The sequence below is a fragment of the Anas acuta genome, chromosome 6 (assembly GCF_963932015.1).
Source record: "Anas acuta chromosome 6, bAnaAcu1.1, whole genome shotgun sequence".
NCBI classification, from domain to species: Eukaryota; Metazoa; Chordata; class Aves; order Anseriformes; family Anatidae; genus Anas; species Anas acuta.
The window spans coordinates 31,583,135-31,589,134 of record NC_088984.1 but is presented as its reverse complement, the minus strand read 5'-3'; the positions used below and the strand labels follow the sequence as shown (position 1 = coordinate 31,589,134).

General features: G+C 45.5%; 1 protein-coding gene across 2 annotated transcripts in view; it reads left to right on the top strand.

Moving 5' to 3' along the window:
- Positions 1-2,595: 2,595 nt before the first annotated feature.
- The window catches only part of SPAG16 (sperm associated antigen 16), a 393,156-nt gene continuing 389,751 nt past the window's right edge, over positions 2,596-6,000 (top strand). The window contains exon 1 of one of the 2 annotated variants that reach the window (XM_068686339.1): positions 2,596-2,731. The gene's annotated coding sequence lies outside the window, so the exon portion shown is untranslated. The remainder of the gene's footprint in view (positions 2,732-6,000) is intronic. The other variant, XM_068686338.1, reaches the window with a different exon arrangement.

The window sequence follows — 6,000 nt, the reverse complement described above, 5'->3', positions numbered from 1 at the left end:
AGCCCAGCACCATGTTGTGCTCAGGCACCCAGGCAGGGCTCCATGCTCTCACAGGGGGTGGAGGAGCACCCCTCTCAGGGCTTTTTTCCCCCCTCTCCATTTCACCACAACTGCATTTTATTATTAGTTCATGTCCTCCCCTGAAAACATGTCCTAGGAAGCAAACAGAGCTGAATTACAAGTATTAGGGTAGAGAAACACTCCACAAGATACCATTTTTCTATCTCATAAAGAGACTTTTTATGGTTTCCCCTCCCTTTCTAACTCAGTCAGGCACAACAGCATGGAAGCAGAAGGAAAAATGTTGCTCCTCAGGATTAGGCAACATTAAAGAAAGCCAAAAAAAGAGATTATTTTTGCTCTGTTGAGCAAAACAGGGGCTTGGCTCAAACTCTCCAGTACAGCAGAAAGCACCACCATCACTATTACTTGCTTGAGAAGTTCTGCTTGTTGAGAAAACCTCTCATCAAGAAAAATTCTGACTACCATCCCCACCAACACTGCTTTTCTCCCATGACCAGCACCCCTGCCTAAATGCACCTTGCATTAGGGTGAAATGCCCATCAGGTGTTGATCTGATGCAGTTTCGTGCCACTGCACCACGGCTGTGCCTTGTGTAGTAGCTCTAGAGACTGGTAGGGGTGAGAGAGGAAAGACAAGACCGCAGTTTGGCATTTCCAAGTGGCTTGTGATGAGATGCACGAGAAGTGGCAGGATTGTTTTAGACGACCACTGAGTTTTGCACCAACTCGTTGTGCTCAATGCAGCGCTGGTGCTAAGGAGATGTGAGCGGGAATGGCTGCAGCACCTGTCTATAAAGAAATTAATTACTCATAATTAGGGATGCTCCAATAAAAAAAAACGTCATCAGGAATAACCCATTTCCCAATAAACTTTTGCAACTTTTTGATGCTTCCAGAGGCATCGCAGACACCCCTATGAGCATCTTTTTTAACTTTAAGTCTGTTTTTATTTATTTATTTATTTATTTATTGGTGTGCGTGTGGTGTTAAAGTTCTGATCTGCACTGGGAGGCTCTCGTGGAGGGAAAAAAAAAAAAAAAGAAAAAAAAAAAAGGAGGTTTTAGCGCTAATTGGGTGGAAGAGGAGCGCTTCGCGGCGCAGGCAGCAGATGTCAGCATTGCCATTCCCTGCCTCCGCCCGCAGCAAGCCTTCCTCGGAGGAGAGGGGCACCGGCGGGAGGCTGTCCGCACCGAGGAAATACTCAGGTGGTTGGGAAAAAAAGCATTGATTTTCACTCTTCGGCACGTTTCTGCGCGCTTTTAAAATATTCACGTTGCCTAATGCCTTAAGGCGTATTAAAACGACGGGGCGAAGCCTTTTTCCGTCGGTTTAATGCCCCGCTTGGCCTTCCTTTGAGGCTCTTTCCCAACAATTTTTCATGCCACCCGACTTTGGGAAGGAGCACAGGAGAAGGGATCATCTCCTCGTTGGGCCACTGAGGCCCTTGGGAGGGCGAGTGGCATCCCTTCTCCCCCAGGCTGTGCCAATACCATCATGTGCTGTGTTTCCCCGCTTGGGATGCCTTTGGGATAACCCTCCGTGCGTTGCAAGAGGATGACTGTGCCTGTTCCCACATCCCCAAAAATCAGCAGATAAAACATCCCCAGCTCTGTGCCCCCAGCCTGGCTCCTGGCGCACACGTTGCGGGATGGATGCCATCCCTTCCTGCCCGCATATGTTCTGGGCTTTGCATTCGGGTGGCAGCATTGGCCGCACAATGGGGATGTGCAGCAGCTCCAGCTGTGCTCGTGGGAGCTCTGCTTCCCAGCCTGGGCTGCATGGCCTGTAGGTGCTGGGCTATAGGTACAGGGGACCGCGGGGCTGTGTGTAGGGGTACAGAGCTGTCCGGTCCACCAGAGCCAACATTTTGCCCCGTTGACATGACCAGCATTACTTTCTGATGTCTCTGAGATGTTTTATGGCATGAAGCAGCCCCAGGCAGCCCGTGGATGTCCAGTTGGTCTTCACCCAGCTGAGTCTGAGCCCTCATCCTGTTTTTTTTGTGGGGTGCAGGATGAGATGGGATGGCTGCTAGGAGGAGAGGAGCCGGGGCAGTGGAGGAGTAACAGAAAAGATCCGCTCAGCTCTATGGGAGGCTTTGAAGTGGTGATGGAGCACACTCGCTGGTAAAGATGAGAAAGGATCACTTATCTGGGAAGATTTCTCCCCTCCCAATGTCTGCCACAGCCCCTCTGGTGGCAGCCACGTTGTCAGGAAGGTGTCCCTCTGCACGTGGGCCTGGCACTGAGCTGTCCTGCCAGAGCTGCAGAGCCCCACAGCAGGTGACACTTCTTTTTGATGCTGTATTCACAGAAACCACAACCCTTCGAGCGACCTGAGTCCTCAGGTGGTGCATGGGGGATGAAAACCACAGAAAACTGTGAATTTTCCAATAACTGCACATGGTGTTTGGACTAATCATAGCATCCTTCATTTCTGTGGTAATTACTCTGGCCTCTAACACCATGTACTAACATCAGGGTGTCCTCCTGATGCTTGGTGCCTGCTTCTGGTTGCTGCTGATGTGGATAAATGAAAGGCAAGGAGATTGTCTCCTGCTAGGGCAGGGTTGCCAGGATCTCTATTGCTCCTGCCAGCTGAGAGCCAGCCCAGGCAGGTGATTCCACTTTGCTGTGGGAAGAGACAGGATTTAAGGTCCTGGTGAGCAGGCTGGGTTTTCTCCTGGAGAGGGACGGTGGGTGGAGGAGGTAGGTGGTTGCATTTTGGGAGGGATTTTTATTTATCCTCTTGCATTGAGGTTCTATACTTTATGTTTTCCCCAAATTATCTTAATAGTTGAGGAAAACTTGCTGGTTAATGAGGCGCTAGTACTGGTGTTAGTGTAGTTAGCATAGTGGCAGTGTTGCCCATGTGTGATTTCTAAGGGATGTACTAAGCATTTTCATTAATGTGATTGAAGAATAAAGAATGGATTTTGTGAATCAAGACTTCAATTTCTCTTTCTGCAACAGAAAAGAAGAAAACACTGACTTCAATTTACATTTATCTTTCTAATAGCTCATAATAGGATAGGTAGCTTTATGGAGAATACTGTAACATGAAACCAGCAAAAAAAAAGTGCTTTAAAAACCTTGTATATGCATCTATAGTTCTTTCAAATTTTGGCATCTGAGTTGCTTGGTAAGATGACCCTGCTTTATGGCTTTATAAAGCAGGTGTGATGTATATTTTGTGTTTTCTGTAGGTAGTTGAAGCTAAAAATCCAAGGCATTAGTGAGAGCAATGTAGGACACCAGGCAGTGGCTCCTGTTCCTTGCTCGTATTCATCTTCTGGTTCAGTCCACTTGCAAACTGACAAAAGATATTGTTGCAAATCACTTCTTAGACTGCATATGTGTTTAATTAGTCTCCAGTCTGCATAAGGAACTGCAAGGAGAAAGATAATTATGTGGGCTTCATGCTGTTTTGAGTTCTCGCACTTTGCAATTTCTTTTCCAGTGTTCAATTAAAAGTTAAGGACTTTCTGAGGCTATCCAAGTAGACTGCTATTGATTCTTCACTCTGGAGCAGAAGCCCTTCTTATAGTTTGTCAATTTGTAAAGTTGCTGGTTGGGATAGAAACCAGGTAGCATGACATCCCTGGGGAAATGCCACAGTAAATTCAAGGTGTCAGCTATGAGAAGGCTTTCCTACTTGAGACCCAAGTGTCTGGTAATTTAGAAGGTCCTTCTTATTATATTTTTAGATGTTAAAAACAATTTTATTTTTAAACGAAGGGACAGTATGCAGTGGATGGTGTTTTGAAGAAATCTTACTACATGGAGAAGTGTGCTGAAAGCAGAGACAGGCAGACTTAAAAAACCTTTTTCTCCTTGTGGTTGGAGAATGCAATACAAGAATGAGTACTTACAGGCTGCTTGGGAAAAACATGTAGAAATCCTTTATCAACAACAATTCCAGCAGTTATATTGCTAGGACACCGGTGAAACAGCACTCTGTGTAGCTGTGTGCTAATGTGAAATAAGGAGCACTTGGGTTGTGTGGTGCATCTGGTGGGGTGCTTGGTCCTGTAGTGGATAAAATCCTGCAGGAAGGAGGGAATGCTATGTGGCTTAACATAATGCTTTGGAGAAAAGCATTTTGTTACAGATTTGCTGTTTCCTCTGCCTTTGTGGGCAATACGTATGTGTGTCCTCAGTGCATGGGGCTTATCGCTGCCACTGGCGTGGCACCTGAGATGAGAAGGGAAGAAAATCAGAAATGTTTTGCCCTAAGTGTGTTCCCTCAGTCTTGTTCAATCTGTGGACATTTTCTCTGCTCTGCCAGGAGGATAAAAGTTTCTATAGGGATTTAATCCAAAGAAAACTCTTGCCCATGGGATCTCTTACTTTGTTTTAATGCCTCTCAGGCTCTCCCTCTGATGAAGGAGGAGCTGATATGCCATTAGAGGAACCAACACAGCTGGAATGCAAATACCCTATGCAGGAGTGAAGATCCTTATGCAGAGAAGACTAGGGAGTACAGAGGATAGTTAAGACAAAGATTATAAATATCCCCATTAAAGGCTCTCATTTTCACTGAGATAATTACAGAAAAAGCAGGGAACACTTCTGGTCAAAGCCAACAGTCTTCATAGAGTGTTCTAGCCTCTATAATGGCACACAGCTTAATGGTGACAAAGTCAAATGGTCCCTTCTGTAAGCCTCCAGGTGTGGATTCCTTCTGGTCTGTCTAGCAAGTTCTCATACTTGGTCTATCAGACAAGGGCTTGGAAAAGCCTGGCTCAGGTTTTGTGCAGTCTTTCCTCCCTGCTGGCTTTAGGGAAGCTGCAGTGGAGGGTCCCGCTTCTCCAGGAGGTTCCTCCTACCATCTGGTGGTGGGGACATGGGCTTGAGGTGGCTGTGAGCTGCTGCCAGCATTGTTTTATATCTCTGTAGCATGGCTCACCCAGTCCTAATTAGCTGTGACCAGGGGAACCATGAAGCTGATGCAGCACAGTGAAAGAAGCACAACTACGTGCTTAGGAAGAAGGCTGCTATACAAAAATACTGTAGTAGATCTTTTTTGTTAAATTAACAGACTTATGGTGTGGTGGGTACATGATGAACTGAGATAACCGTGGTGAGCAAAGCTGTATCCTAATGACTTTGGGCTCTATAAAACCACTTACACTCACGCTGCAATATCACTGTACTTAATAACTCCAATGTTGACTAAGCTGTGAAGCTGAGTTCTAGATTGACACACTTGTATAAGAACAAACATCCAGGCTTGAAGATTTTGGCTATCTTCAGAGTCTGTCTGTGAATTCTGGACCCAGTGCTGGTTTCCAGTTTTCAGCACCGGTCTGACTGGGTTGCCTAGTACCAAGCTTTTGCCTTGTGTGTGCTGGCCCCACTGTCATACCCAGACGTGGGACCAATGTCACTGGCGCTTTCTTGATAATTAGGATTGTTTCCACCTGTTAGTATTAACACCTAATGGTAGGGTTAATCAAATGCTAATTAAGACTTTGTATTCCAAGTGATAATGAAGGAGGCAAAGTGCCTTTGTGTGTCTTAATAGTCATAATACTTGTCACATATGTTAGACAACTTGGTGTGTGAAATAGGGGTTATTCCTCTATTCTTCTTGCTTTAAAAACTACTTAGTTAAGTACAGTTCGTGGGGAAGGATAATATTTCTGATTTGGACTAGCTGATATAATCAGAAAAAATGGGCAAGCTTTTGCTCATAACCACCCCCCTCCAGGTCTAAGAAGATTTGGGCTAGCGCTGACTGAACCAAGTTTTCTCAGTGTGAACAGAGGGGAGGGGAAAGGTTGTGGGTTGTTAGTTCCTCATCATTCAGAGTCACGCACTGCTTTTTCCTGTATAACTTAACTGCCAATTTTTCAGCTGTTTCTTTTACACAAAGCAAGGTAACCCTTGGGATATTATACAGATGTAAGAAATAAGTTCTCTGTGCTATCTTAATATACTTACAACAGAGATTCACGCACAAATTAGGAGAAAAG